This window comes from Hemiscyllium ocellatum, chromosome 36 (assembly GCF_020745735.1).
Source record: "Hemiscyllium ocellatum isolate sHemOce1 chromosome 36, sHemOce1.pat.X.cur, whole genome shotgun sequence".
Classification (NCBI taxonomy): Eukaryota; Metazoa; Chordata; class Chondrichthyes; order Orectolobiformes; family Hemiscylliidae; genus Hemiscyllium; species Hemiscyllium ocellatum.
Genome location: NC_083436.1, coordinates 31,967,936 through 31,986,992, shown reverse-complemented (window position 1 = coordinate 31,986,992; position 19,057 = coordinate 31,967,936). Strand labels below are relative to the sequence as shown.

Here is a 19,057-nt window from a genome sequence, read left to right as displayed (position 1 = left end):
TAATGGCTTACTGTTGTCTAGTGAAGCTAACAGTTTCCAGACTTGCTAATACTACCTTATGTGAGCACTACCTAACAATAAAGTTTCTGAACACAACCTACCCTTAATAATGCTTCCTAACACTCTCTTATGCTTGCATGAAACATCAACTCTGTTTCTATTTTCACAGATGCTGCCTGACATGCTGAGAAGTTCCAGCATCTTCACTTTTTACTTCAAATTTCCAGCATCCACAGAATTTTGTGTTTCTATTAGCTTCGGAGAGCCTGGCAACCATGACTCACTTAACCTCAAGACAACCCAGTTGGAAATTTCAGAGGTAGGCATGACAATCGCCTCTTCCCAATCCATAATACCTGCAGCACAATGACTGACAATCACAGAGGTGGAATTTCTATACAAAAGGCAAGACAATATCTGGATTACTGTGTACAGTATTGTTCTCCCTACCCAAGAAAAATCACACTTGCAATGGAGGGAGTGCAGCAAAAGCTTTTACCAAACTGGGATGGTAGCTTTGTTGTCCGAGGAGTGATTGGTTTGACTGAGTCTGTATTCAGAGCTGAAAATGTGTCGCTGGAAAAGCGCAGCAGGTCAGGCAGCATCCAAGGAACAGGAGATTCGACGTTTCGGGCATAAGCCCTTCTTCAGGAATGGAAGAGAGTTTCTTCAAGGAAGGCATCCTTGCAAGAGGATTCGCAGTAGGTTAAAATCTTCGAGGAGAAAGTGAGGACTGCAGATGCTGGAGATCAGGGAAGAGAGCTTCTTCAAGGAAGGCATCCTTGATTCCTGAAGAAGGGCTTATGCCCGAAACGTCGAATCTCCTGTTCCTTGGATGCTGCCTGACCTGCTGCGCTTTTCCAGCAACACATTTTCAGCTCTGATCTCCAGCATCTTCAGTCCTCACTTTCTCCTTGAGTGTGTATTCACCAGAGTTTAGATTGAGAGAAGTTAAAACATAAATTGCTAGCAGGGTTAGACAGACTGGATACAGAAAGGATGTTTTCCCTACTGGGGAGTCTAGAACCAGGTCACAATCTCAGAAGATGGGGTAGGCCATTCAAGAGTATTTTCAAGAGAGAGAGAGACACAGGGAGAGAGAGAGAGACAGATTTTTAGAGATTAAAGGCATCAAGGGTATGAAGAGAATGCAGAAATATGGCATTGAGATAGAGGATCAGTCATGGTGATTGCTGAATGACATAGCTGACTTTAAGGGGTGAATGGCCTGCTCCTGGTTTCTATGTAAAAAGTGGTGTTTTTAAAAGATTGCTATCTGGCTGAACACATAAGTACACAGAGGAGAGAAGCAAATGAGAAATGGTGACAGCTGCAATCAACAAATACTGAAATAAACTGCTGCACATTTACAATCATGGGTTTGAATCAACCTGTTCATGTACATTTTTCCCTTTCAGCGCTGGCAGACCTGCGACTTTATTTTGTACAGAGAGACTAAGCTGACGAGGTCACAGCCAAGGTGAGCCACTTGTGAACAATGACAACCCTTGACTTCCATCTGCAGAAGTGATTCATTGCTGGGAGCTGTAGATCAAATGCAGTGTGTAAAACCAAACAAATCTGACTGGGGTGTATGCAAAAGCCTCATCAGTTGAAAAGCATTATAAGATGATTGTAAGGTTAAAGCAGGCTTCACTGAGCGAACATGCAGCTGATGTGTGAGAGAGATGAGTAGGGTTTGACAACTATTCCATTCAGAAACACTGTGAGTTGTGGCTGAATGAGGGGTGATTACTGGGGAAGGTTCAGAGACTATCACTGTTCTCCAGATTCTCAAGATTTCTACTGATCATTATATCACCAGAAGGAACAGTTTGTTTACTGGGTAGAACAGGATGTGCTGTTTGAATAAAAAGATTGTAATAATAATCAGACAGATCTTATCTCTGCTCTGATACAACTGGCATATTCTAACATATATAGTCCCTCGTTGTATCAAGTGGCTGGGTTTTACACATCACTACCCCCGCATGCATATTTAATGCAAACAAATTCATGCAAAGTTAAATGGGGAGCCTCTCCATCACCTTGTTGCTCACCCAGACCTGTCTCCCACATTAAGGTGGATAAGCAAAGCCTTGTGTCTTTTGAGACCCTTAACTGGCCAATTAATGGCCACACTGAAGGGTGCTCCCTTTGCCTAATGAAGTGCATCCTTCCTTTAATCATAAATCCCTTTAATAAGGGTTCTTGTGGTGCAGTAATAGTGTCCCTGCTTCTGAGCCATGTAGACTTAGGTTCAAGTCCTACTTGCTCCAGAGGTGTGTAATAACATCTCTGAATAGATTGATTAGAAAATATAACCCCACCCCATCCATTAACATTCCCATTGGGCTCTAAATGCAGCACCTCGTGCTCCTCCACACACATGAGCAGATCTACCAGGCAGGCCCACCCAAAATCTCAGAGTTGCCTGAAGCCAGGGCTCTGTGCATGCAATTCCTGCAGAGGCCACCATTCAGTCCTGGCGCTGTTGGTACAGTATTACATAGCAGCAACCAGCTGTTCTTTTTCTGGGCTTCCCTCAAGTTGTGTTTAGGTCCTATTCTGATCAATTTAGGCTGCTCCCAGTATAAAGCTGCTGCAAGGCAGTCAGATTCTGAGTTGGTAGCTTCATGAAAGACTTCTGTATCAGGTATGCAGCTGCATGGGAAATATGATCCTAAGTAAAATCCAAGATATCAAATACTGAGGATTTTGCAAATTTAGCTATTCACAAGTGAACATAAGAGATACCATGTTAGTATTTTAAAGTAAGGTAAGTGAGTTAATCCCAGTATCCTGTCTGATAGTTAACTCCTAATTATATTGCTGTGTGTAAATTGGTTGCCATGTTTCTTACTTCACTGCACTTCATTGCTGTAAAGCATTTCAAGTAGCCGTGAAAGGGGTGACATAATACAAGCTTTTCCTTTCTTTTGATGTATGGCAGCATGGCAGTCAAATTCTATATGGTAAATGTCTTACATATAATATAGGAGACATATAATGTTTTCAATGGGATTGTGTAGGGACGATCCTCCCTGAGGTTCTCTGCCCAGGTCTTAATGTTGCACAGTCCTGCATTTTACTCTTCAGTTACTCAAGAGAACCTCCCTTTTCAACTTCAACGAGTAATACAACTACAGAGAAGAATGCACCAAATGGGTACCCAATGTCATCTTCATGTGTCCGTAAGGGAGGCAAAAGTCCTCATCCCGAAGTGTCCTCTGCCTATAAATAGGCATTGCTCCTTAAGATTCAAACCCTTCTACCCAAATCATTGAAAATGTGCTGGAGTTGCTGTTAGTTAGGCTTTCACTAATCTAGGGTGTACAACCAACTCACAAAAGGTTGATCACTAAAGAAATAATCACCCACTGGGTAAAAGACAAATATTTGATGGACAGGAAAAAAATTGCCTGCTCTTCAAATAGTCCCATTTGACAAAATGCAACATGATGTGAACATAATCCACATTATCTTTCGGTGGATTTTGGGTATCCAAAAATACAGCACCTCTGACAAAGCAGCACCCCTCAGTACTGCATGAGTATGTTGGCCTAAACGTCTGTGGGACAGGACTCAAACTCACATCCTTCGGACTTTTTGCTAATTAATCCAAACTCCCATGTAGAATTGGACAATCACAACAGCACTGAGTGTTTTTCAGTAAATGTATCAGATTGCAATGCCCAAATCATCAATGACTGCTGCTGTCCGAGACAGGCACAATTATGGGGAGATTAGGAGCTGTGAATGACCAAGGCTGAAGCCAGTGCTATGTGACAAAATATGTGGGGGATGGGGGGGGGGGATGGGTGAAGCAGAGGCAAAATGGAAAACAGGGGAGAAGGGTAGGAAAGGGGGAAGAGGAGAGGAAAAAGGTGATGAGAGAGTGGGGAGCGAGAGAAAGAGAGACAATCAAGAAATAAGAGGTGCAGAACAGTGAAAAAAAATTAAAAAGATAAATAAAATAAATGAAATAAAATTACAGAGCAGAATGAAAACAGAGGGGTCAAAATAGGCCTTGGTCATTCACAGCTCCTAATCTCCCTATAATCTCTCTTTGCACTGTCATTATCACATCTTTATTGCTACCTTTGCTTCTGGAGCCATGACTCACCTTCTCTCAGCCGAGTATAAACACCTCCCCATTTCTCCCTTTTGTTTAGCTTTGACAAAGGGTCAGTTAGACTCTAAACGTCAGCTCTTTTCCTTCCTTACAGATGCTGCCAGACCTGCTGAGATTTTCCAGCGTTTTCTCTTTTGGTTAATGCTCTGGGGATCCTGGATTCAAATCCCATCATGAGTGGATTCAATTCGAATTCAATAAAAGTCTACAATTAAGTATCTATTTGCTGACTGGTAAATGAGTTAGGCACCTCCCAACAGTGTCTTTTAGGAAAGGAAAACCTGCCATCCTTACCTGGTCTAACCTACGTAGGACTCCAGACCCATTACAATGTAGTTGACTCTCAAAATGTTGGCTTGATCAGCAATGCCCACATCCTGTGAATAAACCAAAAAAAACCCAGCCACAGATGAGTTGTAAACCACATTTCACCATTGGACAAACAACGTTAATAGCTATTCAAAATAACACCATTAACAACAAGAGATGACAGTGTTTAGAACAATATTACATCATTTTCAAATTTTACACATGCAGGAATGATTATAAAAAGTGGTTTGGTTCCATTCATGATTAGTTTCATCTGCAGTTGAGACACTGCAGAAAGTAAATTCCACTCTGGTTTGATACATGATAAATGCCATAAAATTGTGGCTATTCAGCAATTATTCTTTGAACCAGAACTCAGACCAGATACTTAGTTTGTGTTGCCATGGAACTTGTGGTTCAAGGTTCTATTCTGCACATCAGAGAGATGGCTAACCTATCCTTGTCTCTACTTTGTTGTACATGGCTTCAAATGGTTTTCCTTAACCCATGAGTGAACAGCTATCTAATTCTGGTAGGTTGCTACAACTTCATGTGTATTATATGTAGGTGCACCTCTCACTGATACACAATGTTCCTTCTTCTCTTCACAGTCTCTTGCACATGACTGTTGGTGTTACCACATGCTATGCATCACCATCCCGGCATCATATCCATTCTGATTGTACCGCAACAGCAATAATATTTCGATTGAGCAATGAACTGGCATCCAGCCTCTAACCAAACCTGAAATGTGTGTTTAGCAGATCAAAATATGCAGGATTGCAGAGGTGAGGTTAAAATCAGATCAACCACAGTAATGGAGTAGACTCAAGGGGCTGAGCAACCTATTCTTGTTCGGGTTGGTAACAAAGGAGTAAAACTGACTAAGATGGGGTCAGATTATATTTGCTCCCTTCTTCAGGCACTTGTGAGCCAAGTACTGCTCAGAAGCAGAAAGCTGCTGAAAATGAAAAATAAAATCCATACACCAGACACCTCTTTGTATCAATCGTGGCTTTGGCTAGACATAACTCACTCATGGCTTTATCATTTCTGACAAAGGATCTCAGTCTGAAACATTAACTGCCTTTAACCTTCCCAGATGTTGCACATTTCTGGCATATTTTAATCATTACTTTAGCCCTTCTGCGTTAAGCCACCAGTTCCACCACACGGTGAAATATGTCACATATTAAACTTGGTAGTGTGTCTTTGTTTTAACAGTGGCAGTGAGTTTTGAAAATTCAAACGCAGTGCTGATTGTTTGCTGCCAGATGTTAGTAACACAAAACTAATACTTCCTCTATCAGCAGAACCACTTACTATATCAGAACAAAATGTTTTGACAATGATTTCTTTCTACTCTCCCCATGAAGAGGTCCAATAATTCAAAACTTCAATTCCATTCCATCAACAATACCAACACAATGTAAGGCATGATTAAAAGCAATCACTGCTTTAAATCACTTTGTACTACAACACTCTAGTGCAAACACTGCTTCACAATATTGCAGTGGGGAGGGTTGGCAGTGAGATGAATACAAGGACCTAGATACACTTTGTTCTGCAATTACCAAGGTCTCTTGTGTGGCAGCTAAGGTTGAGTTACTACTACAAATCAGAAGTCCGCCAATAGCAGCCAGTACCAAGTTGATATGGTCATAAAAATCCTAAATGGAATTCTAAGGTTTATCACAAGATCTATAGAATACAAACACCAAGCAGTGATGATGAATTTCTATTAAATATTAATCAGATTTCAGAGTGCTCTGTACAGTATTAGGTTCTGCATTTACAGAAGAATACTAAAGCTTTTGTGAAGCTACAATTCAGACAGGATAGGATACGGTGTCATATGGGGAAATACAAAGAACAAAGATTTGGAAGAAAGGTGATATAATTAAACAACACAGAATATAGAGTGACAGTATCAAAGTGTTTAATCATCATGAAGAGATGTAGCATGGTTGCTGGAATTAAACTGTTTCTCGTAGTTGAGGGTCTAAAAAAAATTTGGACATCAGATTAAAAAGAAAAAATTTGGAATAAAGCACACTGAGAAATATTCGCAATTAATGATTGTGACTCAAACTATAATCTAGTTATAAGATTTGATTGGAAAGACAGATGACAGAAGGGAAATGGAAAGGAAATGGAAACAGAGTGGATAAATGTAATTAGAATAATTTGTTTGGATAAAGGATAAATTATGGCTCAGATTTGGCAGACCAAATGGCCTGTTTTTGTGCTGTAAATTCTTCGCTATATAATAAAATATTCATGGTTGATGGCATAGTGGTTCATACCATTCACAACCCTAAATGCTATCCTTGCCCGCAGGTAACAAGACTGAGTTAGGCTTGGATTGTTAATTAACATTTGCACCACACAGAAGGATGGAACCCCTACAGTGTGGAAGGAGTCCAGTCAGCCCATCAAGTCCACACACCGACCCTTTGAAGGGCAACCCATCCAAATCAAGCCTCCTATCAAATAATCCCACATTTCCGTGGCTAATCCACCCAGTCTACACACCCCTGAGCACTGGAAAATTTCAGTGTGGCCAATCCACGTAACTTGCACATCTTTTCACTATGGAAATAAACTGGAGCACCCAGAGGAAACCCATGAAGACACAGGGAGAACGTGCAAACTCCCCACAGGCAGTCACCCACGGTTGGAATTGAACTCGGGTCCCTGGCCCTGTGAGGCAGCCATGCTATTCCCATGTGCAATGTGAAAGGCAGCTCCTGACTGGCATATGACCTGGTGCATGGCTGAGCTTTAAATAGTAGGTCAGGAACCCCTGGAGGTTGCAAACAGGAGGAAATCTACTGTCCTCACCTGGTCTGACCCATGTGTGGAACCTGGAATTACAGCAAAATGGTTGTACAAAGTTAAAAATCACACAACACCAGGTTATAGTCCACCAAGTTTAATTGGAAGCACTAGCTTTCAGAGCTCCACTCCCTCTGATGAAGGAGTGGCGCTCTAAAAGCTAGTGCTTCCAATTATACCTGATGGACTATAATCTAGTATTGTGTAATTTTTAACTTTGTACACCCCAGTCCAACACTGGCATCTCCAAAGCAAAATGGTTGAACTTAACTGCTCTCTTAAGTATCCTGGCAAGCCACTGAGTTCAAGGCCAATTCAGGGTTGTATTGCTTTTGCACTCATTTCATGACTCTTTTAAAAAAAACGGCACAATTAAGTGCTTTACGATGAAACCCAAACAGGCAATTACTTAAACTAGCCTCTGACAGAAAGGCTGTCCTTAATGCTGTCATCAATTTTATCGGGGTTGGGGGAATCAAGAAGTCAATGAACTCTCAACCCAAGTCTTCTTCATATATGGCTGCCATATACAATACCACCCTCTCCAAAAGATGCTACAAAGCGTCTTCCTGGGTCGGAGGAAAACTGTCTCAGATTGTAAAACATGGAACTGAGCATCTGCGTGATATACTATATATTAACAGATATTGTGGCACTGCTGTGACCAATTTCTGGCTCATACTCTCTGAAGGATCGAGAAATATCTTCCATCGTCTATTTTTGATGTGTTCAATGAACCATTAAGTCTTCAAATCCTTTTCAAGTAGACATCTGGGGATGCAAAGGTCACATGCAAGGAGGATGAAAATAAAATCAGAAATAGAAATACGATATTATTGAGCTCAATTTTAAGTTTTGGAGCCCTAGAGATTGAAGGAAACTTGATTACTTTCCAGTCACAACATGCAAGCACAGTAATACTGAGTGTGTGTTAACTATCTCTGCCACAAAGCTGGACAGTATTATGGTCCTTTCTCAGATTACCTTACTCTCATGAATATAACTGAACTCTACATAAAGACCTGAAATTATTGTTAGAGGGCAGCAGGAAGGTATAAAGCATGTAAACAAGAGCACATCAGGAGGCAATGCTAGAAGTTACTAAAAGGACAGAATTAAAGACTCTGTGCTTGAACATTTGCAAAATTTATGACAAGACAGATGAATTTTCAATGCAAATAGAAATAAATAGGTATGATCTGACAGTCATCACTAAAAATAAATTGGCTGTAAAGTGACAAAAAACTGGGACCTGAGTATTCAGGAGTACATTTTGAAAGAATAGGAAAAGATGCAGGAGTAGCAGCCACCTTAAATTAGAGATGACATTTTACAACAAAAAGAAAATACTTTTGTTCTGGAGACCAACATGTTGAATCAACTTTGATTGAGATGAAAATTTGATAAATAGTTTTGTGGGAATGGGTGAGTCTGGGAATTAATAATGGAAAATTAAAAAATAGCAGATGAATTAAACAACTGCTTTGTATGTATCTTCTACAGTGAAGATAGAAAAAAATTGTAGAAATAATTGTAAATCAGGATGTGAAAGAGAGGCAAGATCTTAAAATAATTACATTCACCAGGGGCACAATATGGAGAAGATGCTTGAACTGAAAGCTGATAAATTCCCAGGAGATGGAGATTATCGTATGAATATTAAAAGAAGTGACTGCTGGACTAATAGATGCATTCATTCAAAATTTCCTAGATTTGAGAAAGTCCCATTAGATTGTTATATAGCAGGTGTGACTTCTCTATTCAAGAAAGTAGGGAGACCAGTTACAGGGAACTACGCACAGTTCATTTTATCTATGACTGTAAACAGTCTGGCTCAGTCTCTGACGATGGTAGAAAGATGGAAGTAGTCAGTAGTTTATAGAATATAGTCAGATATTATTTTATAATTTAATACAATGGCAGATACTTTTCCTTCCTCCATTCACTTTTAGCTGCTTCCTGGACTGTATGTATCCTGGAAGCTGGCCTCTGCTCATGTGTGGTATTTCAACATTGCACACAGATGTACAGTATCAGTACAACTGGATAATAGAGATTAGATTATCAACTACCGTGCAATGCTCATTAATTACCTCACTGTCATAATGGGAACTAATTTTCCAACGCCATGTCTTTATTATCGTAGAATTTATTTCTTTGAAACAGGAACAGTTGGAGATGGTGATGATCGGTGCAGACCCATTCAGAGGTATGAATTGCTGATGCTGAGATCCACGCTGGGTTGTAACTGATCTGATGAGGTAGGTTTTTCATTGTCCCCGAAGCAGGGACAATCTAATTTCGAATAAATGAGCTCCTTGCTCTCCATTTAAAGCATGAGCGAACAGTTCAGATGGAAAATGTTCTTTTAGGTGTGGAGACACTCAGAACTAAGAAACCTGACAAAAGGAAGGTAACCTACAAAAGAATGTCAAGCAAATCATTTCATTTCAAAACGTAAGATGGTTTTTCAGAGTTTTTTGCAATATGGGCACCTAATTGAAACAATTTCCAACTTCCCCCAAGGTAACGACAACTTCTTGTGATACTGTCAAACACAATTCATTTTCAACTCCTGAGACACAGTTAACAGATGAAGCAATAGAACGGTAAAGTTTCATACTTTCCCCACAAACCGTTTATTTTGTTGGATCTGAACTGGAGTGGTCCAGAAATCAAACTCGGGAAACAGAAGAATTTAATAGGGAAGTGAGTTGAATTGGAAAATTATGAAAACTAGTGCGTGCAAGAACTTGTATTTATTTAGCACCTTCCACAACCTTCCCTGTGCTTTACAGCCAATGGAGGTGTTTTGGCAGTATAGCCATTGTAAATTAAGGCAACATCGTAGACATGGAAAAGTCCCACAGTCAACAACTTGGTAATGGCTAGTTCATCTGGTTTAATGAGGTCAGGAAACTGTCCTATCCTTCTTCAAGAGAGTGTGTCCAGCTGGGAATATCAAACTAACGAGCTCTCTAATGGCAGTAGGAGACCAACAGAATGCCCAGAGAAACAAACTCTTGCATTTCCTGAGGGATTACAATGGGAATCTGGTGGTCCCCATCAGTTATCAGTCATGCTGACCTCCACTCTGACATGGCAGAAGATCTGGTTATACGCAATCACCCATGTTGTCCCTTTAGGCACACACGTCATTTCATGTAGTATTAGGTCAGGAGACCTCACAATCAATTCCTCATCTACACAGAGTTAGCCAACACACAAGGTGCAATAATTAGCATCAGACCTCAAGCTCGAATCAGCTCATCTCAATTTTGAAGCAATATAGCCTCAGCACCACACGGTTGGAGCAGGGATGTTTAGTGTTGTGGCTTTGATCCAGTGGCCTTTTTAACAAGTTAGAGTTTTATTCAAATTGCAGTAGCACTCTAAGAGAGGAGCCACAATGTAATATTAGGTCCAGACTATTCAGGAGAGATGTTAGGAAGCACCTCTATGCAAAAAGTATAGATGATCTTTGGAACGCTCTCCCGCAAATGGCAGTGGGTACTAGATTAGTTGTTAGTTTTAAATCAGAGATAGTTTTGTTGTTAAGCAAAGATATTATGGGATATGGGCCAAAGTCAGGCATATGGAGATAGGCCACAGATCAGCCGTTATCTCATTGAATGGTCTCTTTCAGTTCACACATCCCCCAATTATTCTCCTCTATTCCAAAGAAAACAATCCCAGTAAATACACTCACTCTTCATAATTAATCCAGCCCAGGTAACGTTCTGATAAATCTCCTCCATACCCTTTCCAGTGCAATCACAGCACTCCAATAATGCAAATTCCAGAACTGCACATGATACTTTAGCAGTGGCCGAGCCAACATTTCCAGCATAACCTCCCTGCTCTTAAACTCTCTGCTTCAGTTAACAATGTTAAGCATTCCATGTGTCGTCTTAACCGCTTTATCCACCTGTCCCTTTAGCTTTAGGGACTGGCAGACATGCACACCAAGGTCCCTCTGATCCTTGGTACTTCCCAGCATCCTATCATTCATCATGCATTCCCTTGCCTTGTTTGTCCTGGCCAAGTGCATCAGCTTGCACTTATCTGGAATGAATTTGATTTGCTATTGATCAGCCCATCTGACCAGTCGTTCTATATCCTTTTGCAATCTTAGCCAGTCCTCTTCACATTTATCACCCTCCTACATACTGATTAACCCTCCTACATTCAAATCCTACACACACACACACGCACACACGTCCCAATACTGACCCCCCCAGGCTTCCAGTCACAAAAACAACCATTGACCATCACCATCTGCTACCTGTCACTCAGCCAATTTTATATACAAGACTAGCTGAACGCAGAAGGGAAAGTGAGTGTGACTATGATCCAGTGGCCTTTTTGGTAAGTTAGAATTTTTTTTCTAAATTGGAGCAATGCTTTAAGAGAGTAGCTGCATTGTAGCAACAGAACATTGGACCTCATAGAGCAGCTCAATCAAGATGGGTAGCTGCAACCATGCTCGAAGAGATAGATTTGATTGAGCATCTGAAAAGGAGGAGAGTAAGAGATGGAGAGCTTTAGGTAGAGAATTCCAGTGCCCAGTCAGCTAAAGACATGGCTGCCAATGATGAAGCAACAAAATGGAAATGGGTGAGGAGTCTGGGAGGGTGGTAGGGTTGGATAGGGTTACAAAGATAGGGAGGGGTTAAGCTACATATGAATTTGCAGACAACGATGAAGATTTTAAACTGAGGAGTGAACAGATCAGAAGCCACATAACAAACATGATCAAATAGGAATTGGGATACAGACAGCAGAGGTTCCAATGAGCTCACATTTGCAGAGGGTACAACTGGAAAAGGAAGATGAACACAAACCGAAGAAAGAAACGTTTGGAAAACTGTGGGCTGAATTTTATGCTTCCTCCAACCCAACCTGGAAAAAAAAGAACAAAAATTGGTAGACTTGATTAAAAAAAAAAGCCAGCCCACAGCAATGACAACTCCCAGAGAATTGGTAGAGAGCAGGAGACCATTCAACCCATTGTGATTGCACTAGCTCATCAAATGAGCATCATTTAATACCAATCTTCCATCTTTTCCCCATACCCTTGCACACTATTTCTATCCAATGCCTACTTGAAAGCCTCAATTGGACCTGCCTCCACCACACAGAGGCAGTACACACTTCCATATCTTAACTACTCGCTCAGTGAAAACATTTTCTCAGTTCAGCCTTGCTTCTTTACAGTACACTTTCTCCCCATCTCCTCTACCCAGACCACTCATGATTTTGAAAACCGTTACCAAGTCTCCGCTTAGCCTTCTTCAGTCCAAGAGGAGCACAGTCCCAACTTGTTCATCAGCATTCTCTCCAGAGCTTTCACATCCTTCCTATCGTGTTATGCCCAGAATTTTACACAATTCACCAGCAGAGTCCTAACAAGCTGAGGGTCTGCATTTTGCCTCTGAGTGGAGGTACCTTTAAAAGCTGCCAGCCAATAGTGTAGTGGGCACTACTGAACTGGCAAGGGGTCCCCCAGAGTTAATCAACAGCATCCACACCAAGGTAATTCCCAAGTCATTAGGGCAGTAGAGTGGGGGAAAAATGTGGTCCGAAGGGAGGAGCTGGATTTTGGAGGCCAAGTTTGGAAGCACTAAGTTGGAGTAAAAATGTTCAGACAGTTGGTCTATAGAATACACCACAAATTATAACCTACCACCCCCTTGACCTCCCACACAAACCCTTCTTTTCTCATAAAAAAAAGGCCCTCTCACATCACAGCATGTAATGGCAGTAAAGTTGGATTGAGGGTCTTAGGTGAGCAGCAGTAGGCTACTTAAAGCTTTCAATAGGGCTAATGACAAGAAGGCTGGAAAGCCACCAAGCATCTTACCCACAGCACACCACCTTCATTTGATGGGGACGAGGTTAGCAGTGGGAAGCAAGGCAGCCAGTTAGGCGCCCAATATATTTTAGATGCCCTTACGCCCCAGCTGAGGTCTATAATATCCAGGTCAAAATGTGTAACACAACATAACCTTGCTCTGAATATGAAATCACATATCCTCAAACAGACAAAGCAGACTCGAATAACAGAGCAAACTTCTTCAGCTCTTATACATGTGTTTAATGAGGGAATTTCATATTGACGTGGTTCAGTACACATTAATTACTAAGTCCCTTATGCCTCCTCTTGTCTATTACTTTGAATGTTTTATAATAATTTGGTTCAATGTGTTATCACCAAAGCATGCAGCAAACTATTCCCTGACAGGGCGTGTAAGTGTCTTATAATTTGGTTAATTTTATTTTCTTCTCATGCCAGAAACCACACCTTCCAATAACTGTTTACTCCCTTTCTTCAAGACGAGTGGAGTCGGTCAATATCCAATTATCCTGGAAGGCAAAGTATCTCAAAACTGTGAACAAGAGCTGTTTCATGCTGCTACTATGCAGTGGCTACACAAGTGAGTTGTTTTCCCCACTGCTGTCAGTGCAAAAGAATGCTGTGCCAACCACACACTGAGCAACATCATAATGAGTTTCAGGGAGGATGTCACATTGGGACATATATCCCAATGATTGGCTAACAGAATGCTCCTTTGGTTGTTTGCAATAGGCATACTCAATGAGCCCACCCTTGGAAACCCCAAATCCAAACTGTCTACTGTTAGATATGATTCCCCCAATAGTTCAGCAAGTGCTGTCCAGGATATAGGTATAGCTAACCTAACAACCAATTTCATCTGTACCTGTATTTTTGTTTTTGCCGCTGTTTATCTATTATTTACTTACCCATGCTACTTAACTATGTGATCTGCCTGTATTGTTCGCAAGACAAAACCTTTCACTGTGCTTCGGTACACGTGACAATAAATTCAATTCAATTCAATTCAATAATCAGTCAAGTTCATAGCACATTTGCTTGGGGTTGCATCCAGGAGTCATATTTGAAGTGCCATCTTAACCAAAATGAGTAGAACAGGAATCAACTCTTCAACCCCTTTAAAAGGGTCTATCATGGTACAGTGGTAGTGTCCCTACCTCTGAGCCAGGAGACTTGGGTTCAAGTCCCACCTGCTCCAGCAATGTGATATAATACATTCAAACAGAGGCCTATTCTCTGCGTGCAACCCTTGTGTCTTTTTCAAATTTACTGGGAGCTTGTGGAACCTATAGCTAGCTCCCTGTTGCTTTCACTGCAGACTTGGCCAATTATAGGCAACTGGTCAACCAATCAGTATCCTTTTCTCCTGCAGTGTAAACTGTTGCGATTGTTTAAAATTTGGCATTCTTGTGTTGTCTTGATGAGTGAAGACAAAGCTTCAACAATGTGTTGCACTTTGCAACAATATTCAATCTTGCTGTTTTTGAGCACAGTGTTGCTCAGGGCTCCAGTGCTACAACTTAGTGCAAATTCTAAATTTCTCAGAGGCTGCATAACACAGAAAGTTATGAGGTCATTGTGATTGCAGGATGGTTCAAACCAAGTCCACCTATATATGGTGATTCTGCCTTGTTCTTGGTGTTATCTGATATCAACACTGAATACTTCGGGACGAGCTACATTTAAATGGCAGTTGCTCTCAAGTAGCTTTCTGTTCATTATCTGGGTAAAAGGAAAGGAATGGAAGCTAATCGTAATACGAGAAGTACAATTATAATTGGAGTTGAGATTGTGGTGTTGGAAAAAGACAGCACGTCAGACAGCATCAGAGTAGCAGGAAAATCGACAATTTGGGCAAAAGCTCTTCCTCAGGAATGAGGGCTGATGTTTGCCCAAAACATTAATTCTCCTGCTGCTCAGATGCTGCCTGACCTGATGTGCTTCTTCAGCACCACACTCTTGACTCTAATCTCCAGCATCTGCAGTCCGCACTTTCACCTAGTTGATTTATAATTGGAACCTGATTATGAGTTCGTTTCAGAGGGTCCACCCCAATTGTTGCCTCACCTGGTCATTCCCAAATGCTGATTTCCACATACAGTGGTTCTGACCTAACAGAAACCACTGCCTTTGAGTCCGTACTGTCTCATATGAATTTCTCACAGTCTCCTTTGCCAACGTGGAAATTCCCAGCCCAGCAATCCAATTTTCACCGAGATGAGTTCTGAATTCTGTGACTGATCCAATTTTCTCCATCCTAATAAGTGTCACAAGAGAGGCAGGAGGTTTGACCAGCCGCTGGAAACGCACAAAGATCCTTCATTCATGAAAGAGCTTGTGATTCCTGTTTCTGGTTTTCCCAGCAGCATCAGCAAAAACAAACTTGTTCAAATGCGGATGCTGACCCACCCCCTTAAAAACACATGACCAGAATTTGAGGCAGACATATTGGATTGATTTGCAAATTTGTTCGCAGGCTCAACAGCAAAAATTGAACTTTCAAGGACTCAACCATCTATAACAGGTTTGCGTTTCATTGCAAAACAGCACCTTCAAATCCCTGAGCAACACTCCTTTAATGAGGCCTATGTGCAGTCTAAGGGCAGTGGTATACCTGCAGACCTTGGTAATGTCCCAACAGAGCAGATTGCTACACTGCAGATAAAAATGGACAAATCACTTAAAGTTAAACCGCTGATGATGTCTACATGAAGAAAGTACACTAAAAACATGGAAAGGACCTGCACTGCACATCCCATAAAGTCACTGGAGATGGTGAAGAGATGTGCCTTGAATAAACATATGGACAGGTGAAGAGCCTTTGTGGGCTTGTACCTGTGAAAATAGGGACAGAACAGGGGACTTACTTGTTGCAAGTTGACAAAGACCATTCCTGGTCCAGCATTCGAACAGACATTCAGCCCATTTCCTGAAACTCCTAAAATATCCATCTGAAGTGTAGCACAGCTGGACAACATGGGCAGGTTCAGTGATGTAGTCAACCTGAACATCTGGTCTGGATGACCGGAGAAAGTGCCACTGGCATCACAGAGAGCAAGAATATACAAGAGGATCCATCTGAAAACAGCACGTAGGAAATCAAAGTATTTTAAAACGCAGAAGGGATTCCAACCTAGCCTGCTTTTTTCTCCCCAGCGAGCTGCACATCCATGATACTTATTAAATCTGATTTACGAAGCACTTTACTTCTTGGAAAGCAATAACTCTAAGAAATCTATCTGGACTAGAATGTCAAAACTGCAGTGACAAATGACCTCTGAGCTCAGGTCCCATTGCCGTCCCATTGGAACGCCTTCCTTGGTTTTGTGCCCAGTCTCACCACATCATGCAGCCAAGTGACAGGTCAGAGCCCTCCTGAGTGAGGCAATGCAAGCAGGCGCAAAGCAGAGAGACTGGAATATTCCTTTACTGATCATTTGACGTCTTCAAATTTTGCTACAATCAGCACTTCAGAACTGCAGCATGTCTTCTGTAAAAGCCGGGGTTTTTTTTTCCCTTCAGTTACATTCGCAAGAGGGAAGGAACAATGGCTTTGAAAGCACATCTCCTTCTAATCTTTCCGAGTGGCTCGCTATGTTCTGGCAGAAAACATAGTGGAACTACAAATGCAAGTAGACCTCACATTGAAAAGGGTGTTGAGTTTGCTCAAGTATAATTGGCCCCAGGATTCCAAAGCTGGACTGAGGCAATAGGTTGAGGGAGCTCCTGATCACTTCGCAATGAGTCCTCTTGTTGGCACGTGAAAAGGGAGGAAGACACTCGGGAGTGAATCTCCCAGCCAATTTGCTGGAGCCACCTGCTCTACACTCTCTCAGGTTCACACAAGATGATTAGTCACTGAGTGAGGTGAACAGTTGCTGGAACTACAAGTCAGCAGCTATGACACGATCTCCCAAAGAGCCTGACTGAGGTGGATGGGGAAAAAAAAACGAGCCCACTCCACAGTCCCAGATTTTACGGTGAGCTGGCCGTTAAGATCTAGCAAGTTACTCCCTACTTGGGAGTGCTGTCTCCAATAGAACATAGAACATTACAGCGCAGTACAGGCCCTTCGATGTTTCACCACCCTGTCATACTAATCTGAAGCCCATCCCACCTACACTATTCCATGTACATCCAAATGCCTGCCCAATGACGACCTAAATGCACTTAAACTTGGCGAATCTACTACCGTTGCAGGCAAAGCATTCCATACCCTTACTACTCTCTGAGTAAAGAAACTACCTCTGACATCTGTCTTATACCTATCTCCCCTCACTTTAAAGTTGTGTCCCCTCATGTTTGCCGTCTCCATACTTGGAAAAAGGCTCTCCCTGTTCACCCTATCTAACCCTCTGATTATCTTGTATGTCTCTATTAGGACACCTCTCAACAAGAACAGCCTCAAGGCCCTCAGCCTTTCCTCGTAAACATTCCTTCCATACCAGGCAACATCCTAGTAAATCTCCTCTGCACCCTTTCCAAGGCTTCCACATCCTTCTTATAATGCGGTGACCAGAACTGCACACAATACTCCAAGTGTGGCTGTACCAGAGCTTTGTACAGTTGCAGCATAACCTCCTGGTTCCAGAACTCAATCCCTCTATTAATAAAGGCCAAAACACTGTATGCCTTCTTAACAACCCTGTGATCTGTGTACATGGACACCGAGATCTCTCTGCTCATCTGCACTCCCAAGAATCCTACCATGAGCCCAGTACTTTGCATTCCGATTACTCCGTCCAAAGTGTATCATCTCACACTTGTCCACATTAAACGCCATTTGCCACCTCTCAGCCCAGCTCTGCATCTCTATGTCTCTCTGCAACCTACTACATCCTTCGTCACTATCCACAACTCCACCAACCTTAGTGTCGTCCGCAAATTTAGTAACCCACCCTTCTAAGCCCTCATCCAGGTCATTTATAAAAATGACGAACAGCAGTGGACCCAACACCGACCCTTGCGGTATGCCGCTAGTAACTGGACACCAAGATGAACATGTTCCATCAACTACAACCCTCTGTTTTCTTTCAGCAAGCCAATTACTGATTTCCCACTATCCCATTCCTCCGCATTTTGTATAATAGTCTACTGTGGGGAACCTTATCGAATGCCTTGCTGAAATCCATATACACCACATCAACCTGTTTACTCTCATACACCACAAACTACCTGTTTGGTCACTTTGTCAAAAAACTCAGTAAGATTCATTAGGCACGACCTACCCTTCACAAAACCTTGCTGACTGTCCCTGATCAGATTATTCTTTTCTAGATGGTTATAAATCCTATCTCTTATAACCTTTTCCAACACTTTACCAACAACTGAAGTGAGACTTACTGGTCTGTAATTACCAGGGTTGTCTCTACTTCCCTTTTTGAACAAGGGAACCACATTTGCTATCCTCCAGTCCTCAGGCACTATTCTTATAGACAATGATGATTTGAAGATCAATGCCAAAGGCTCGGCAATCTCTTCCCTTTCTTCCCGGAGGATCCTAGGATTGATCCCATCCGGCTCAGAGGACTTGTCTATTTTCACACTCTGCAGTATTTCTAATACCTCTTCCTTGTGAACCTCAATCTCTTCTAGTCTAGATGCAAGTATCTCTGTATCTTCCTCACCAACATTTTCATTTTCTGTAGTGAACACTGTCGAAAAATATTTATTTAGTGCTTCCCCTATCTCCTCTGACTCCACACACAACTTCCCACTATTATTCTTGATTGGCCCTAATTTAACTCTCGTCATTCTTTTATTCCTGACAAACCTATGGAAAGAGTAAAAAGTGAGGTCTGCAGATGCTGGAGATCAGAGCTAAAAATGTGTTGCTGGTTAAAGCACAGCAGGTCAGGCAGCATCCAAGGAACAGGAAATTCGATGTTTCGGGCCATAGCCTGATGAAGGGCTCTGGC

At 41.8% G+C, this 19,057-nt stretch overlaps 1 protein-coding gene across 3 annotated transcripts in view; it reads right to left on the bottom strand.

Annotated features, from left to right (window-relative positions):
• Window positions 1-19,057, bottom strand: part of LOC132833350 (chondroitin sulfate N-acetylgalactosaminyltransferase 1-like) — a 193,973-nt gene that overhangs the window by 142,141 nt on the left and 32,775 nt on the right. For 2 of the 3 annotated variants that reach the window (XM_060851545.1, XM_060851542.1), the window contains exon 2: window positions 4,430-4,512. The exons of the other annotated variant lie outside the window; for it this stretch is intronic. The gene's annotated coding sequence lies outside the window, so the exon portion shown is untranslated. The remainder of the gene's footprint in view (window positions 1-4,429; window positions 4,513-19,057) is intronic. 3 annotated transcript variants of the gene reach the window in all.